An 18,748-nucleotide genomic window follows, 5' to 3' on the forward strand; every position below is an offset into this window, starting at 1 on the left:
AGTTAGTGACATGGGCAGCCTTGTTCTTACCCCCTGGACCTTGCCTCCCTCCCCTGGAGCTTTCTTTCTGCTGCCCAGGATATCTGTGGTGAGCAGTAGCCACTTTCCCACACATTATCTGCTCTTTGTGGTAAATCAGTGTCCCGGGCAGAGTTTCCCTCAGATATGACCAGTTTAGAGTGAAAGGTATGTACGCCATGGCTTGAGTTCCACTTGCTCCAGCAATGTCTCAGGAATACTTCTTGTTTCAGGAGAAAAAACAAAACAGGTAGTAAGAAATACAGCAAAACAGAAAGCAAAAACCAACTAAATCCAAACATTTTTGACACATGTCACACTGCAGTGTGAAACTTGAACTAAATAGATGGATAAACTATACATGAATATTTCACCAGCATTTTGGAGATCTCTGCCCTTTGTTTTCTGTGATTAATAGAACACCATTAAAACTAAATTCAGCACCTCTCCTGTGACATTCACTAGTTGTTTTGCTAATTTTAAGAATGATGTCTTCTCCTTTTAGTTGGTTATTGAGATTATGTGTTTTCTGACTCTATCATGGCTAGAACATGATTTTAGCTATGAAATCTGGCTTCCATAACGAAGAAATGCAGCCATAAATGTGATGGGCATATCCAGGGTGTTTCCTAAATTAGAAAGCTCAGAGAATTAGCTCTGACATAAATATACCAGAGAACTGAAAAAGCCTGCAAGGAAGGTATTATATATAAAACCATGTGAGTAGCTGGACAAAGATCTTTTTCCCATTATTTCTCAGAAGTATGATGTATTTTACAGAAAATAAACAAATCTAGTAATCATGTTTTATAATTTGTATATAAGCATCTTCCATTTAATTTTATAAACTCACTAATATTTTCAGTAATCATCCATAGTACATTAAAATATTAAATTGTACTGCATACATATCACTTGATAAATATACTATAGCTATATGTGTATCAGTAATAAATATAAGCTTATAAGCTTTGGGAAATATATTAATACAATGTATGTTTCTCAAAGGTGATTCATATGATATATATTATATATATATATATATATATATATATATATATATATGCATACACACACACATCTCATCTAGGATTTGAGTAACTCTAGATTGAAAGCATTTGGGGCATTTCATTTACTCCTAGGAATTGAGAATGGGAAAGCAACAGGAGGAGAGAAGTACTGGACAGTCACTGGGCACCCCTTGCAGAATCCATGCAGAATGTAAACAGGAGATGAAGCTGGAAAGGAAATCCAGGGTTCATCAGGTCAGAGCCTCAATCTGGAGCTGAATAATTTTGGACCAAAATCTTTAAAAATTTTAGATGTTTATCTGAAATAAGCCACGATCCTTCCAAAATCACTTTTATTAATATTTAAATAGCCTAGTGTGTAGTTTAATTTTTAAACCAATAAAAAAGCCATTATTTCTATCAGTGGTTTATGCTTCTGGCAGGAATTCCTATCTTAAGACTTTCAGGTCCATTTTTGTCTCAAGCAATAGTCATTGTTTCACCATTACATGAAACCAAATAGAACTTGGTTTTAGGGAAACTTGGGTTTGGCAAAATGGTAAAACAAGCAGTAAACATCTGTGATTTAAAAACAAAACTAAAACAAGTTGGTGATATCCAAGTCCCTAAAGCAGGAGTTTATCCCACTTAATTTTTCTCAATAATGACATGAAAACCAGAATGATCTGATCCTGGTGTGCCCTTGGAACAGCATCTGGGATGGAGACCCATTTATATCTTGGCTCCCTCCCTTCTTGGAGTAATTCTAAGACACTTCTCAGAGGGAAAATCAGAAAACAGGTTCAAATCACTGTTTTTTGGAGGAGGTCATAGTAATTGAAGAGTCTTAGAAATTTGTTATTCTTCCAACACTAGTTAAAATTATGCAACAGAAACACCATTAGGTATCTCTGACTGGTTGTGTAGAAATTTTCCAGAAAGGGGTATTAAATACTGTAATCAGTGAGCTGAGAAGGGTTACATTGGTTCCTGGTAAAATTTAGAATTAGATCAAGATGGTCTTAGTTTTAGTAGAAAAATATATATGGTAATAAGCAACAACAAATTGTAAAAATAAGCTCTGAATGGGGCAAGATAATGCAGCTGTGTTTCCTAAGATGGCAAGCCAAAGGATGCAGATGCTGAATTGTTCATTGTACAGATTTTGCAACAACGACTTGGGAAGCATCTTTGAGGTAGAATGGACAGGCTATTAGTTCAGAAAGTCACATTGCTGAATACCTAAATGAAATTAAAATTTCTAAATAAGGTGTCTGAATGGGCAGAGGAAGGAGAGAGGAGAGAGAGAGAGAGAGAGAGAGAGAGAGAGAGAGAGAGAGAGAGAGAGAGAGAGAGAGAGAGAGGATATCACAACTCCACAAGCCCAGGCCATTAAGATCAAGAAATAAGAAAGACAGCAAAAATACAATTTGAGCTAACCTTTAAATCCTAAAGATTGTAAAAACAGCAATGTTTTTCTGTGAGATCAGAACAGAATTCAGGAGACGTGTGGCCAATACAAGTACTTTACAGCACACTGATGAGCTGTGATTGCAATTGCCACAACTAGAAGAGTCCTTTTAGGTTGTGTCTTCTGATTGGCTTTCATGATGTCTTGTGTTTTCCCAACACAGAGACAAGAGCTTGTGGACCAAAACTACCTCTTATGCATGGGAGTGGGTTTCTGTTGAGAAGATTGCTTGAATTTTCCTACTTTTTTGTCTCTTTATGAAAACCTTAGTAGCACTTTTAATAGCATTATCATTTATTTATTATTCAAAGTGTTTCCTTAGGAAGAAGCACCCTAGATGTGTCAGGTGGTGAGAACATGGCCCAAGGCAAGAACCCACCTGGTTGGGAGGGAAACAATGATACAACTGCTCTTCTGGGATCATTCTTGGGCAGATCCTTAAATAATAAGTACCACTTGGCCTGGTTTATGTCTGTCTGTCTGTCTGTCTATCTATCTAACTATCTATCTACCATCTATCTTACATATAAGATGTTATATCATATATATATATATATATATATATATATATATATATATTTGTTTGTTTTGACAGGGAAAATTAAGAAAGGCTTGGGAGGCAAAGGAGATAACAGAATAGTCTCCTAAGATAGAGTCTTCATTGGGTATGGGAGTTAAGGCTTACATTAGGGGCCTTGACTTATGAAACTCATCTTCTTTATAGCACCTTACTCCATAGGCAGGGGACAGGAGCCTGGCAGCAGATCACGGAGGACTGACAGGTAGAGGATGGTCTACAGAAGTGTTTGGTGACTCTTGCATGCATGCTATTTAAAACTTTTGAGAAGTCACAAGAAACACATGGAACAAATATATTGGTGTGTTTTTTTTATTGAACTGAGTACATCTAAAATGTTATCTAGTACATGTTAAATTAATCCATATAAAAGGTTTTTCATTTTACATATTCCATTTTGTTTGTTTTTTTGAGACAGGGTCTTGCTTTATAGACCAGGTATGAGATTTGAGATGTATCTTCCTCAATCCCACAAGTACTAGTAATGACAGGTGTGCACCACTGTAAACAGCCTACAAAAGCTATTGATGAGAATTCTATTATTTTTCTTCACCAAGTCTTCAAAATCCAGTTTATAATTTATGTATTAATCACCTCTGAATTAGATGGTGAATTCTCATCAGACATATATTTGAGTCATGTCCTAGAGTCTATGTTTTAATCTGAATAAATAAAAACATCAATGTCAGGAAAGACTGAGATCATTGATTGCACTTACCACATTTCTAGGACCTTATAGCCAACCATGGTAAGTTGCTAGTGTATTAGATAGCACAGGGATGGAGAAAAAACTGAGTTGTTGTCACAGACATAGCAACAAGCGTTTCCATTGGGTAAATTGGAGCAGAACAAAACCAAGAAGAGATAAATGAGATCTTAGAAAGAAACATAGTCAGTGTGATGAGAGAGTTGGTAAGAAAGTGGTTGGAGAAAGGCTAGAACTATGTGGGAGAGTCTAAGTGGGGGACATTGGAAGGGAGGAAGATGTAGGTAAAGGAAGATAAGGTAAAGGAAGAAGGAAGAAGAGAGACAGAGACAGAAAGAGAGAGGCTTTGATTTCAATAGAGATTCAAAAGCATCTCTATTGAAATGCCCACACTCAAACAAACCATGCAGGATTGGTTCTTCAAAGAGGAATAGGAAGTATATCTGGGCCCTTGAAAGGTTATTCATAGGTGGAGCCAACATCAGCCCAGGTAGTTTCTGGTAGAGTAAGTCTGCCCCTGACCTAAGAAAATATGGCCAAATAGTGGTATCTGCTCAGATACCTTTGGGCAGCTTCTAAGTGTTTAACTCTATTCAGTATTTCTGTTGCACATCTTTCTAGCTATCAACACCTAGTGGTCATAAGAGTGTACCAGAAATTTAGTTGATACATTCTTCCTTTATACATCATTGATAAATATTATTTCCATGTCTTCTCAGATGCTCAATAATTAAATGTATGAATGACAGGTCCAAATGTACTAAATCAAGCCCTAGAGAAGAGACACATGATTATTCTTGAAGTTGTGGAAGCTTTACCAAGATGGTCCATCCTCTTGACATTGTAAAATTTGATATCTAAAGCTATGTTGGGATGGGCATTGATGGCGCATGCCTTTAATCCCAGCACTGGGGAGGCAGAGGCAGGTGGATCTCTGGGAGTTTGAGACCAGCCTGGTCTACAAGAGCTAGTTCCAGGACAGCCTCCAAAGCCACAGAGAAACCCTGTCTCAAAAAACCAAAAAAATAAATAAATAAAAATAAAGCTATGTTGGGCCACATTCATAGCTACCCTGGTGCACATTTGCCCCAAGGCCTGCAAGCAATATGTTTCCATTAACTAATACAGTAATCCTGTAAGACATTCTGTTAACTGTTGACACTATTTAGAGAAATTTGAATGTCACAATGAATATGTTTCTATTTCATAAATGGAAGAACTTTCATCTTTCCTTCAGTGTTCATTGTTTATAAGAAGTTAAATGTTATTTATTTAGGAATTTCTCTTCTTTAAAGAGTGAAATAATGAATGGTAAATATAAAGAAAAACCTTCCTCATAGCTAACATCCTTACAGATGACAAGATGAGCCAAATAAAATAAAATGACATGTAGTGGAGGGTTGAGAGCCCTGTCTCAAACTCTTCAAAATCAAGGACTCAGAAGAGTTTAGACATTGAAAGGAAAAAGTAACCTCAGGCTACTGGCAGATTATAGGTTCTGCATGACTCAGAGAGTGGGAATCACCTGGGACACTTGATGTCCAGATGGAAGAAGGTAAGGTTTTTTAAGGATATGCAATTGAAGTTAACATTTGGTTCTCAACATAATTTATCATGCTAAGTCTAAAGAAGGAAAAAAATCACATACTTAAATCAATAAAAATTTAGTCTACAAAAATCCTATTAATTTATTACAGAACTTGCAGAAAAACAGAAATTAAGAGAATTCTTTCCACTTGATAGATAACATCTCTAAAATATTCACAGCAAATGTTGTATGAGTAGTGATGAGTTCTTTTTCTAAGATAACAAAAAGATGTCTGCTTTTACTATTCTTATTCTGTATAATACTGGAAATTATGGAACAAAGCAAGGGAAGAAAAGTAATGCATGTCAGGGATTGCAACAACAACAACGACAAAAAATTATTATTTATGGGTACTGTGATCATCTACATAGAGAATCCCAGGGAAATCAAACAGAAACAAAATCCTCCTAGAACCAATGAATAAACTCAGAAATTTCAACACACACACATACACTCACAAACACACACACACACACACACACACACACACACACACACACACAATCTAACTTTTTATAAGTTAATAATGGATGTATAAGTAATAAAATTTGAAATAAACTTGGTGATGGTAGTGCACACATTTAATCCCCAATACCTCAGGGGCAGAGGCTGGAAGATCTCTGAGTTTAAGACCATGACTTAAAAAAAAAAGTGAGTTCCAGGACTTTCAAGGCTGTTACACATAGAAACCATGTCTGGAAAAAAAAAAACAACAACATTTAAATTGTTTGAAAATAAAAGTAATATATAGGTATAATCCAATCAACATGACTAGTATATGCTACTGAAAAGTACAGGAGCCTTGATAAAGAAATAGATTCCTAAATAAATGGAGATATACATACTGTTAAAATGAAAACATAGTAAGAGAAAGAAATTGATTATTATCGAATAGACAACAGAGGCTCTTAATAGACATAGAAAAGATTTTTTTCATCATTTAGGGAAATATAAAGGAACTAGATTAAAATAATTTTGAAAAATAAGAATAAAATTCAATAAAATGAAACTGTATTTTTAATAAGGCTTTATTTTGTAGCCAAAATAATCAATACTGAGCTATTGTCTGATGGACAAATAGATAGCAATAGAATAAAACAGAGAACCTGGACATATAATCATAGAAATATGGCTAATTTTTCACATAAATGCAAAAAGAATTGAATATTAAATAACACGGTGAGCAGTCAGAGCCCTACTAGCTTCTTTTCAGGCACCCTCTAGCCAACATGACTGAAAATGCTGCTGGCTGCCTACCATGAGCCTCCAGTTGTGTCTCATGGCCCAGGGCTCCAGAATCAGTCTGTAGTTAGGAAAAACTTTCTCCATGGACCTGGCCCAAGTAGCTCCAGGCACAAGACAACAACTAACACAGAGAGAAAATTTGGGGATAGAGCCTAAATCACTAAAAACTAGACCAACAATGAAAAACAGCAGCTCAACCCCACTACAACGTAGTACCTTCCTGAATACTGTTAGCACTTCCATTGAAAGAAGAAAGGTGATTTGAATGAAAAGAAAGAAATATTGAACTAACTTTAGACTCACAAATCTCGGCACAGAAATAGAATAACATGAAAAACCAAGATAACATGTCTCCCTGCAGAATTACTCATCCTATAATAATAGTCCCTAATAAAAAATGATCTGGAAGAAGTCCCAAACAAAGAATTAAATTGAATCATTGTAGCTATATTCAAGCAATTCAAAGAAGACATGAATATACTCCAATAGAACAAAGAACTAGATGAAATTATGGAACAAATTGAATCAGTCTGAGATATGAAAATGCAATTAAACAGAGTTATAATTGCTGAAGAAATCCAAAACAAAACAACACTGGCAATTAAAAAGTAGGTAACCCAAGATAGGGGTAACTGAATGGAAACCCTCACCAGTAGAATAGACAATATGGAAGATAGAATATTGGGGATTGAAGGCAAGGTAAAGGAACTAAATCATGCTGTAAAAGTCAAGGATGGATTTAGAAAAATGCATGATTAGAATATGAGAAGATTTCGGGAGACCAGAAAAGAGGTAATCTTCAGATAATCCATACCATACCTAAAGAAAGAACTACTCATCTCAGTACAAGAGATATACAGAACAATAAATATAGAAAACAAGAAAATACACCATTCAAGATATATTATACTTCTAACATTAAAAACATAAGGAAAGGCAATCAGAAGCTAAAAGAAAACGTAAAAGGCCAAGTTGGAGAGACAGTTCAGCTGTTAAAGACTGGGCTCACAACCAAGTGTCAAGTTTTAAAAGCAAACCCATCTTATGAACACCTTAGTATTTTCAAGAAACTTTTAAAACCAGAACCGCTTGAAAGGGTGTATTCCAAGCTCTGAAAGATTACAACTGTCAACCCAGAGTATTATATGAATATAGTACTGTGTTAAAATTGAAGGATAAATAATATGTCTCCATGATCAAACAAATTCAAGGTATTTATGACAATTTAGCCAGCTCAGCAGAGGATACTGGAAGGAAAATGTTAGTTTGAAAACAGGGAAGAACATACGTAAAACATCACAGAGCATAAAAACAGAATACTAGAATAGCCAGGGAATAGACGTATGAAAACCAGAGGGACAGACATTAATACGCGTGTCTAAAGTTCACCAATAAAGAGATAGAGACTAGTAGATTGGATCAGAAACAAGATGGATCAAAGACCTCAACATAAGTCCAGCCACAGTGAACCTCTTAGAAGAGAAAGTGGGAGGTATCCTTGAATGAATTGGTACAGGAGACACCTTCCTGAACATAACACCAGTAGCACAGACACTGAGATCAACAATTAATAAATGGGACCTCCTGAAACTGAGAAGCTTCTTAAGGCAAAGGACACAGTCAACAAAATAAACGGCAGCCCATAGAATGGGAAAAGGTATTCACCAACCCCACATCTATCAGAGGGCTGATCTCCAAAATTTACCAAGAACTCAAGAAGCTAGTCACCAAAACACCAACTAATCCAAGTAAAAAGTGGGGTACAGAACTAAATAAAGAATTCTAAGAAAGGAGTCTAAAATGGCAGAAAGACACTTTAGATAGTGCTCAACATCATTAATCATCAGGGAAATGAAAATCAAAACAACTCTGAGATACCATCTTACTCCTATCAAGATGGCTAAAATCAAAAACACCAATGACAGTTTATGCTGGAGAGGATGTGGGGAACACTCCTCCACTGCTGGTGAAAGTGCAAACTTGTACAGCCACTTTGTAAATTAGTATGGAAGTTACTCTGGAAAATGGGAATCAGTTCCACTGTTAGGCATATACCCAAAAGATGCACATTCATACAATAAGGACATCTGTTCAACCATGTTCATAGAAACATTATTTGTTTCCAGAAACTGGAAGCAACCTAGATGCCCCTCAACTGAAGAATGAATAAAGAAAATGTGGTACATTTACACAGCGGGGGGAAATGCAATGATAAAATTCACAAGAAAATGGATGGAACTAGAAAAAAACCATCCTGAGTGAGGTAACCCAGTCACAACAAGACAAACATGGTAAGTACTCACTCATATATGGATTTTAGACATAGAGCAAATGATTACCAGCCTACAATCCCTACTGCCAGAGAAGCTAGGAAACAAGGAGGACCCTAAGAGAGATATATGTGGTCCACTGGAGAAGGGGAAAGGGACAAGATCTCCTGAGCAAATTGGGAGCATGGTGGTGGGGAGGGAGTTAGGAGAAAGAAAAGTGGAGAAGAAGAGGGGAGAGGAGGATATGAGGGAGCAGAAAGTTTGAGTAAGGGGAAGAATAGAGAAGAGCAAGAAAAGAGATATCATAATAGAGGGAGCCATTATAGGTTTAAAGAGAAATCTGGCACTAGGGAAATGTCTAGAGATCTACAAGGATGACACCAACTAAGAATCTAATCAGTATTGGAGAGGCTACCTTAAATGCCCTTCCCTAATAATGAGATTGATGGCTACCTTATATGCCATCCTAGAGCCTTCATCTAGTAGCTGATGGAAGCAGAAGCAGACACCCACAGCTAAACACTGAGCTGAACTCCTGGAATCCAGTTGCAGAGAGGGAAGAGTGATGAGCAAAGTGGTCAAGATGAAGCTGGAGAAACCCACAGAAACAGCTGCCCCAAACCAGGGGGAGCTTGTGAACCCCAGAATGATAGCTGAGAAACCAGCATAGGACCAACCCAGACCCCCTGATTGTGGGTGTCAATTAGGATGTCTGAACAATCTATGGGGCCTCTGGCAGTGGATCAGTATTTGTCCCTTGTATACAAATGGACTTTGGGAGCTCATTCCACATACAGGAACACTCTCTCAACCTAGACACACAGGGGAGGATCTAGGCACTGCTCCAAGTGAATGACAGACTTTGATCCCCCATGGAAGGCTTCACCCTCCCTGGGAATTGGGGGGTCGATGGGAGTCAGGGGAGGAGTGGAGGGGGAAGGAACTGGGATTTACCTGCAAAACAAGATAGTTTCTAATTTAAATTTAAAAATAGAAAGAAAGAGAAAAAAGAAACAAGATCCATCTAAGACAAAAAATGTGTGTCTAAAAACATACCTTACCATCATTGATAGAGATCATTTTTGGGCAAGAGGATGGGTGAAGATACATAAAGTGTATGTAGCCATAAAACAAGAAGATGAAGCTATCTTATTACCTAACAAAAATAGACCTCAAAACTGGTCTGGAGAGGAAGCAATATCACTTCATACTCATTAAAGCAACAATCTTCCAAAAATTAAGTATACTTGCATCCAAACAGGTGTATAAGGAATACTGCTTGATCTACTGATGATGAGTAATTTCAATCATCTACTCTACTAAACAGAGGGGTCAGCTGAACAAAATCAAATACTGAAATTGGAGCTAAATGACATTATAAATCAAAAAGACCTTAAAGACACCTACAGAACATTCTACAAAACACTAAAGAATGCATATACTTCTCAGCAATCAATCCAACTTTCTCCAAAATTGATTACAAAGTAGAACACAAAGCAAGTCTCAACCAATAGAAAAAAAATAATATCCTGATTTCTAAGTACACAAGCTCATGAAGATTAAATAGCACACTACCGAATGATTCCTAGGTCAACTAAGAAACTAAGAATTTTTTTAATTCCTGAATTTTAATGAAAATGATATCTCTACAAACCCAAAAGAAACAATGAATTCAGTACTTAAGAAAGTTCATAGGACACATGACTATATCAGAAATTTTGAGAGATCATAGATTATTAACAGTGATACATCAGAAGGCTTTGGGAAAGAAATAATAAACAATACAACAACCAGAAATGGTAGCTGGGTATAAATAATCAAAATCGGGGACCAAATCAATGAAATAGAAATGAAAAAATACAAAGAGGCAATTAAAAAAGCTGATTCTGTATTTTTATATTTTTGGTTGTGAGCCCAGCCTTTAACGGCTGAGCCATCTCTCCAGCCCTAGATGCCCCTCAGCTGAAGAATGGATAGAGAATATGTGGTACATTTACACAATGGAGTACTACTCAGCAGAAAAAAACAATGGAACCTTGAAATTTGCAGGAAAATGGATGGAACTTGAAGAAACCATTCTGAGCGAGGTAACCCAATCACAAAAAGACAAATATGATATTTACTCACTCATATGTGGACCTGCTTTATGATACATAGAAGTGACCGTGCTTTATCAGAGCTGTTTTTAATGATGTTGCTCAGAATGGTTTCCTTCCAGATGATGATTGAGAAGCTAATTTAAAAAAAATGGTGCCAGGTACCACAAGAGTAACAGAACTGTGCTGTTTTTCTGGGATTTTGTTTTTTACTTTTTTTTAAAATGGAGAGTGATGGATGTCTCTACAATTTTGTTCAAATGACTGCAGAACCTGGAAAAGCTGTTGCTGCTATTGATGCATAACATATATATATATATATATATATATATATATATATATATATATATTCAGATAAATATATCTGATTCTGTGAACTGATAACATTGGCAAACCCTTTGCAAATTAACCAAAAGAGAGAAATGACCCTAACTAAGAAAATTAGAAAATTTAGCAAAAGTGGGGGGGGGAATTAGAACAGATACCAATGAAACTCAGAAACCCATAAGGACACACTTGAATGGTCACTGCTTGTTCCATAGTTCCATCACTTGCAGTATTTTTTCAATACTTTTAACCCAACTTACTACCTATCTCAGTAACAGAATATCTACTTAAATCAGTAAATGTTATTCATCTCATAAATAGACTCAAAGACCATCAATTTAAAAGTTCAGGAGAGAGTAATGGGTCCCCAATGCCTCACACTTAGTTGAAGAGATATTGGCATTTAATGACTGCTAGGTGAGAGAGAAACTTTTATTCAGAGGGTGGTTACTGGTAGTTATTTATCCTCCAAGGGATGGCCACATGGCTGTGTACATAAGGGCAATACTTGTTGGATTCAGTGGGTGGAGAGAAAGAGAGACAGAACTAGAGACAGAGAACTAAAGACAGAAACAGAGAGAAAGAGAGCACAAAGCTGAAAGGATGATGTTTTAGGGGTGAGAAATGAGTTGGAGGGAATGTGTGACTATTACATGACACATTACATGCATACATGAATTTTTTCTTTGGTTTTTCGAGACAGGGTTTCTCTGTGTAGCTTTGGAGCCTATCCTGGCACGCGCTCTGGAGACCAGGCTGGCTTCGAACCCACAGAGATCTGCCTGCCTCTGCCTCCCAAGTGCTGGGATTAAAGGCATGCACCACCAACGCCTGGCTGCATACATTTAAAGAATAAAATTTTAATATAATTAATCTAACAGGACTTGTGCAGAATCATTGGGCATCTACAATTCAAAAAAACAATTTTTTTCTATCAATATATGAATATTGATCTTAAACGAATTAGATAATCTATTTCTGAGATTCAATGATTCCATAAGAGAATTTATTGGAACAATCGTCTCAATAAAGTACATAATAGATGAGAGAAGACACATTTTTAAAGACCCATTCTGCCAGTCTGCCAGGCACACCCAAAGGATTGATACATCAAGGTTAACTGTAGTCAAACATATGGATTTCTTGTTTATATGATGTGGAATTAGGTTTATAAATCTTATAGTAAATATAAAAAGGCACACTAATATTGGTCAAGAGGGAGAGGGAAAGGGAGCTGAGATGCAGATATAGTTTAGAGAGACTCTGTGTCTCCAGAGAGACAAACTCTTCTACAGTCAAGTATTTTTCCCATAACTTTCTGCACACCCTATGACATCAACAGTATCTCCTAATAGGTATGTAATAAGTTATGTGGTTGGCATGCTAAGATAACTGAGGGCAACTGAGAACCACAATTGTATTGCCAGGCTTGTGAACATACAAGTGCTTGTGGAGGCTGCTGGTACTTTGAAGAAAGAGAAGACACCTTCTTAGCATTTTCAATATGTGCCCTGTGCGCTTAGCTAGTGGTTCCTGGAATTGAAGAGTTTTCAAATTGATTACAGAAACTGTCAAGATAGCACAAAAATGTTTAGAACGCATGCAGTCTTAGCAACTGTCTACCCTAATGGTTGAACACTCAGAGCCTTCCAAGTACTGGATACATCAGAACTTTAATATGCAACAGTAGAGGTGGATCAATACTGCAATAACTGAAACAATTTAGGTAGCTGAACAGATAACGGCATTCAAAACAGTGTCAATATTCTTGATCTGGAGAGACAATGTGCAGTGTGTCCCACACAGTCAGCCACCCAAGATGGGCAGCTGGAAGAACATAGAATGAATCCAACAGTGGTATTTTAGCAGTAAATATTCAGTAACCATCAAATCAGCTCTGATGCCTTCTGGATAAAGCTGACAGTGTACTTCATCTCTCTCAACGGGAGTGGTCTCCTTTCTTTAATATCACATTAATAATAATAGTGATAATAAAATAATAATAATTAGTAATAATAATATGCAGGATCCATTTAAAGTCAGATCGCTACATTTCTCCTTCTTTGGACTAATGGGAAGATGGATTTAATACAAGGAAAGTAATTATATTTGCCAGATACCTACTTTATTACAGGCCCTCAAATTTCTTTTGGACCAAATAAAGAAAATTCATTATTTTTCCAATTGTCATCCCATTTGGGCCCTGAAATTTCAACATGGGATGAATACTCATCACATCTCTTGGTTGAAAAGTTCACCATGACCTGCTGTAAGCTCTTTGTAGTGGTTCTCAGCAAAAATTAGCATAAGAGTGCAGAACATGATCCTCTATTTATTTCACATGTAATATATGAAGAATTCATTATTTTCCCCTCAGCAACAATGTCTAATAGGAGAATGAGTTTGAAGCAATGGCCAAGGACATGTCTCCATAACTTTTTCTTGACAAAATGAGTGACAAAAATAATTAAACGAAAACAAAATGTTCTTTCTCAATGGCCCACAGCAATTGTTTGCTGCTATTATTACTAGCCATCATGACCTTATGCCCAGGGTATTATTCCCCAACTTCACAGTTTCCAGGAAAATCCATCTCTCTTAGAGTCACAGCACCCCCTTAACAGAAGTCCATCTCTTGTTTGACTGATACAATGCATCGTACATGGTTTCCTATAAAGGCAGTTCTTCACTCTCTCATGTATAAGACTCATTAGAACTGACGGCCACTTGTCATAGAGTGGGCCTGCTTTTCTGCTGTGGTGATTTGAATAAAAATGGACCCCATGGGCTCATATATTTAAATGCTGTCATCAGGGAGTGAAACTATTTGAGAAGTATTTAAAAGATTAGGAAGTTTGGCCTTGTTAGAGGAAGCATGTTACAGGCTTTGAGATTTCAAAAGTCCTTGCCAGCCTGGAGTGGTGACACACACTTGTAGTCCTAGTTTCATAGAAAGATAAGACAATAGGATTACTTGAGTCCAGGATTTCTGGGCTTTAGTGTAGTAGGCAGATAGGGTGTCTGCTCTTAGTTCAGTATCAATATGGTGACCTCCTGATGACAGGGAACCACCAAGTTGCCTAAAGAGGGGTGACCGACCAAGTTGTTCTTGGTTACAGTCCTTCACAGCAATAGAAGCAAACTAAACCACTACTTTAAAAAGTGTCCAACATCCCTAGTCATCAGGAAATACAAATTAAAATTACTTTGAAGAATCAACATTCTTCAACCATAATGGATAAATATGTGTGTTTCATCTGAGTATGGGTGTGCAGGTCACAATTACTAAGGGACCATGAAGATGGCTGATTTCAAAGGAGAAGTGATAGGATAGAATGGTATGAATAGTTAAAAGGGGAATAAACAAAAGAGGACTTGTTAAATGAGCTGGAGAATAGGGTGACAAATAGAGGATGTAATATGGTAGTACACTGGGAAGTTTCAGAGGGAAGGTTTAAAGACTTTATTGGGCCACATGTTATTCTGAATAAAGATTCTGTGGTTATGGTTAGCTGGGGCTAAAGAACTAACTATGATTAACAAGATATCAGAACTACTAAAGTGAAACCTTTGCTTGTTGGGATACTCCATGTTGGTGATGGGAAATTAAAAGTAATTAAGAAGAAACCAGCATTGTTTAGGATCATTTTGGAAGTGTTTTTTCAGAGTCAGCACACACAAGCTGTGTTCCAGAAGTGACCATAGTTATACCTCATGCTGGCAACCAAAGTTAGTGGTGTAGGAGTCAAGCAAATAGTCCTGGTTTTGAAACACCCCTCCATGGCCTCTGCATCAACTCTTACCTCCAGGTTCTTGCCCTGCTTGAATTGCTGCATGCCCTGCTTTTGATAATATGGAACTGTGATGATGAAATGTTATCTGGAATTGTGAGTGAACTTTGATGGGGAATGTACTGTGTATGTTTATCTTATTGATTGTTAAATAGAATACTGTTTGGCCAATGAGACAGCAAGTAGACGGGACTAGGAGTCAAAGAGGATTCTGGGAAATGTAGTAGAGAAGTGATGTTCCAGACAGGAAGTGACATAGAAAGGAGACTCATATCTAAGCGAGGAAACAGGAAGTGGCCCCCTTTTCCCCTCTGCTCCTGCTCCAGCAGCACGAAGTGATCCACCGACAAGGAGGGACGCCAATAAGGCGTCCGATAAGATAAGTCTTATAAAATATATAGATTTATGATAATTAAGACTGAGTTAACAGAAGAGGAATCCTAGTCATTGGCCAAGCAGCTTTGAACCTAATACAAGTTTCTGTGTATTCATACGGCCCTAACTCGGGCGGGCGGCTGACGTAAAGCTCACACTTGGCGGTGGGGCTCAGCGGCTTTTGGTGGAAAGATTTATCATAACAGAACTTTCCTCCACAATTTTTTTGTGGTCATGGCATTTCATCACAGCAATAGAAACCATAAGTAAGATAGGAAAGGATAACTAACACTAGCATTTTGAAAAAAAAACATATTTGTAAAAATTTCATATTTATAAATCTGAACTTTTATATATAAAAAACAATCAGTCATCTCTATTTTAAATCCTCAGGGTGCATACCCACTCATCAACAGTTTTTTTTTTTATTAAATCATATCAGGAAGCTGACAGCAGAAAAATGTACAAGGAAATAAGCATCACCTTTGATCAATCTGTCCTAGCAAGAAAGGTACATCAGCCAGCAATAGCCAGGCTGCTATTATTTTTGTTCCCTGACTCAATATGGCCCTTGCTAAACTATTAAAAGTGTGACTTCCTAAACTTTAAATTGTTCCCTAAGATTTTATACCTCAAAGTCATTAACAAAAACATCTTAACCTAACTTTACTATGAAATTTGCATATCTAAATTCTTCCTAAGAATGGTGGTTGAATCATTAATCTGCTCCAGCAGCAATGTTTGGAAAAAGTCAGTCACTGTTATTGTGAATACCAGTAACACTTGTAAATGGTGTTCTTAGTTGGTCTAGATAACAAAAAGTCTGAGTCAGATATAGAGGAAAATGCTGAGAGATCAGAGAGAAGGAGCAAGCCACAGCAACCTTACCTCCTTTACATTTCTGCAGACAAGAGATTGATTTCCAGTCTCTCCATGCTTATACCCTGTTTCTGCCCAGCTACCTCACTTCCTTTCTGTCTGTACAGACCTCCAGGCCTCTGTGGTTAGCTAGTGACAACCTCCATTCTCTGATTCCCAGACAGGCTTTATTTGTACAAGCAAGATATCACCACAAACCCTGGCCAGTGAGGAGCTAGAAAGTCCAGGAGAGTTTTCATCCAACCCCTAGATTATGAGGGACATGGTGACCACAATGGCAATGAGCAGAGCTATGCCCAATAACAGCATGAGGTCCTCAGGACATGTAGTTCTTGGGGGATGTACCTCTCCAAGGCTTAATGAATGTGTTTTCTGCTGACCACCCAACCATGTTCCATGAGTTCCAGAGCTGCTTGTTGCTCCCCCTTGTATGGTCACGCATACTGTGACACAGAACATGGAAATGCAAAGGTGGTACTGACCTGGAAGACTCATTCCTACTGGCTGGCTTTCATAGTTCTGGAAGGTGCTATGATAAATATCAACTGATCTTACCCAGTTGTGAACCTTATGAGGGTGAGAACTTGGTGCCCACCTCTCCTTACCATGTCAGAATTTGGCTAGGATGTGTGCAGGTCTTATGCATATGTCACAACATCTGTGAATTCATGTGTTCAACTGCCTTGTTGTGTCCCAAAAATATTTTTTCCTTGTGGGCATACACTGTCCCTCTTCTAAAATAAGCCCCTAAGCCTTGGGGATCATTTTAGATGTCCTCTTTAGGGCTGTGCATATTTCAGTGTTTTATTCTCTGCACCTTGATGAGTTGTGGTTCTGTGTTAATCACCATTTACTGCAAGAAGAAGCTTCTCTGTTGAGGACTGACAGATGGTCTAGTTTCTATGGGTATAATGATCATTCTTTTGAGGTCAGTTAATACTATGTGCCATTAGTGGAGTAATAGTATTAGGTTCTACCCTGCAAACTATAATAATACCAGCTTGGCAGAACATGCCCACTGGTGCTATAGTGATGTGAACATCATGGAAATAACCAACCACTTTCTGAATGGACTTAAGACCTGTTCCACAAGTTGAAACTCATACCTGAAATCAGTATTTTGTTCAAGAACCTGTGCCTGGATGGGTCATAGATGAAATCCTGTCTAAGATACCACCATAGAGTTATTTGCACAAATTTGTATTCTTTTGCTTTATTTGAAACAGCAAGAAAATGAGTCCAACCTAGATGCCCATCAACAGAACAACAGAGAAAAATGAATTACATATACAAAACCAACTACTAGAAAATAAAACTGAAGTAATAAAATTTACAAGTAAATAAATGAATTTGGAAAGTGCTATTTTAATCAAGGTGATTAAATTCAGAAAGACAAAACAAAATAAAAAATATATATGTTCTCTGTCATACACAAATCCTAGCCTACAATATATGTGTTTATATATGTAAACAGCTGTAAGTATGGGTACATAACATTTAGATATTAAAGCCAGGTGATGAAGAAGGACACAATGTAGGCAAAAGGACACATGAGTCATAAAAGAGGATAGAAACCCAAATGTTTTCCAGTTTTAACTCTATCAGAGTTAATCTGTGGTGGGTACCTGCATAAAAATGTAATTGATAGTGGAAGTGTAAGACCCTAAGTGAAGCTCCATTTCTTCAGAACGGCCAGTCTAACTGAATAGAAGTTCACTGAGATACACAGAGGTTGAGGCTGGACAACTGACTAGCTGTGTGGTGTTTTTCATTTATGAATTCACCATAATAAACTGATTTTATTTCTGAAGAAGTTATAAATAATGGAACAGGGGACAGGCCATCTCTCCATTAAGTCCTGGTAGTTGAAGCTTTTGTGCAACCATCTGTACTCTAGTTGATCAAGAAATACTGATGGCTATTGGCTGAAAACAATATCCCTGGGATGAATGTGTTTTAATGATTCTGTTTAGTTTCACCTACAAAATATAAACACAAATCTAATACATGTTTTAGGCAGGATCCTTTTATGTGCATACAGTTTCTAACACAGAGACAGCACATCCAAAATGGTTACATTTGACCTGATCTCTCTTGTCTCTGTCTCTGTCTCTGTCTCTGTCTCTGTCTCTCTGTCTCTGTCTCTCTGTCTCTCTGTCTCTGTCTCTGTCTCTCTCTCTCTCTCTCTGTGTGTGTGTGTGTGTGTGTGTGTTTAAGGAGTGTTTAGTTTTAGTTTGAGTGAAATCATTCTAGACATTGTTGGTAAAGAAGGTTGCATAGCAAGTTCACTGACTTGTATCATTAAAAATGGCTAAGATGTTGGAGTTGTTCCATGCATGTTGCACACACATATTAAATTATCATAATAACTCTACAGATATGTCTTATGATAAAA

This window comes from Cricetulus griseus, assembly GCF_003668045.3.
Source record: "Cricetulus griseus strain 17A/GY chromosome 1 unlocalized genomic scaffold, alternate assembly CriGri-PICRH-1.0 chr1_1, whole genome shotgun sequence".
NCBI classification, from domain to species: Eukaryota; Metazoa; Chordata; class Mammalia; order Rodentia; family Cricetidae; genus Cricetulus; species Cricetulus griseus.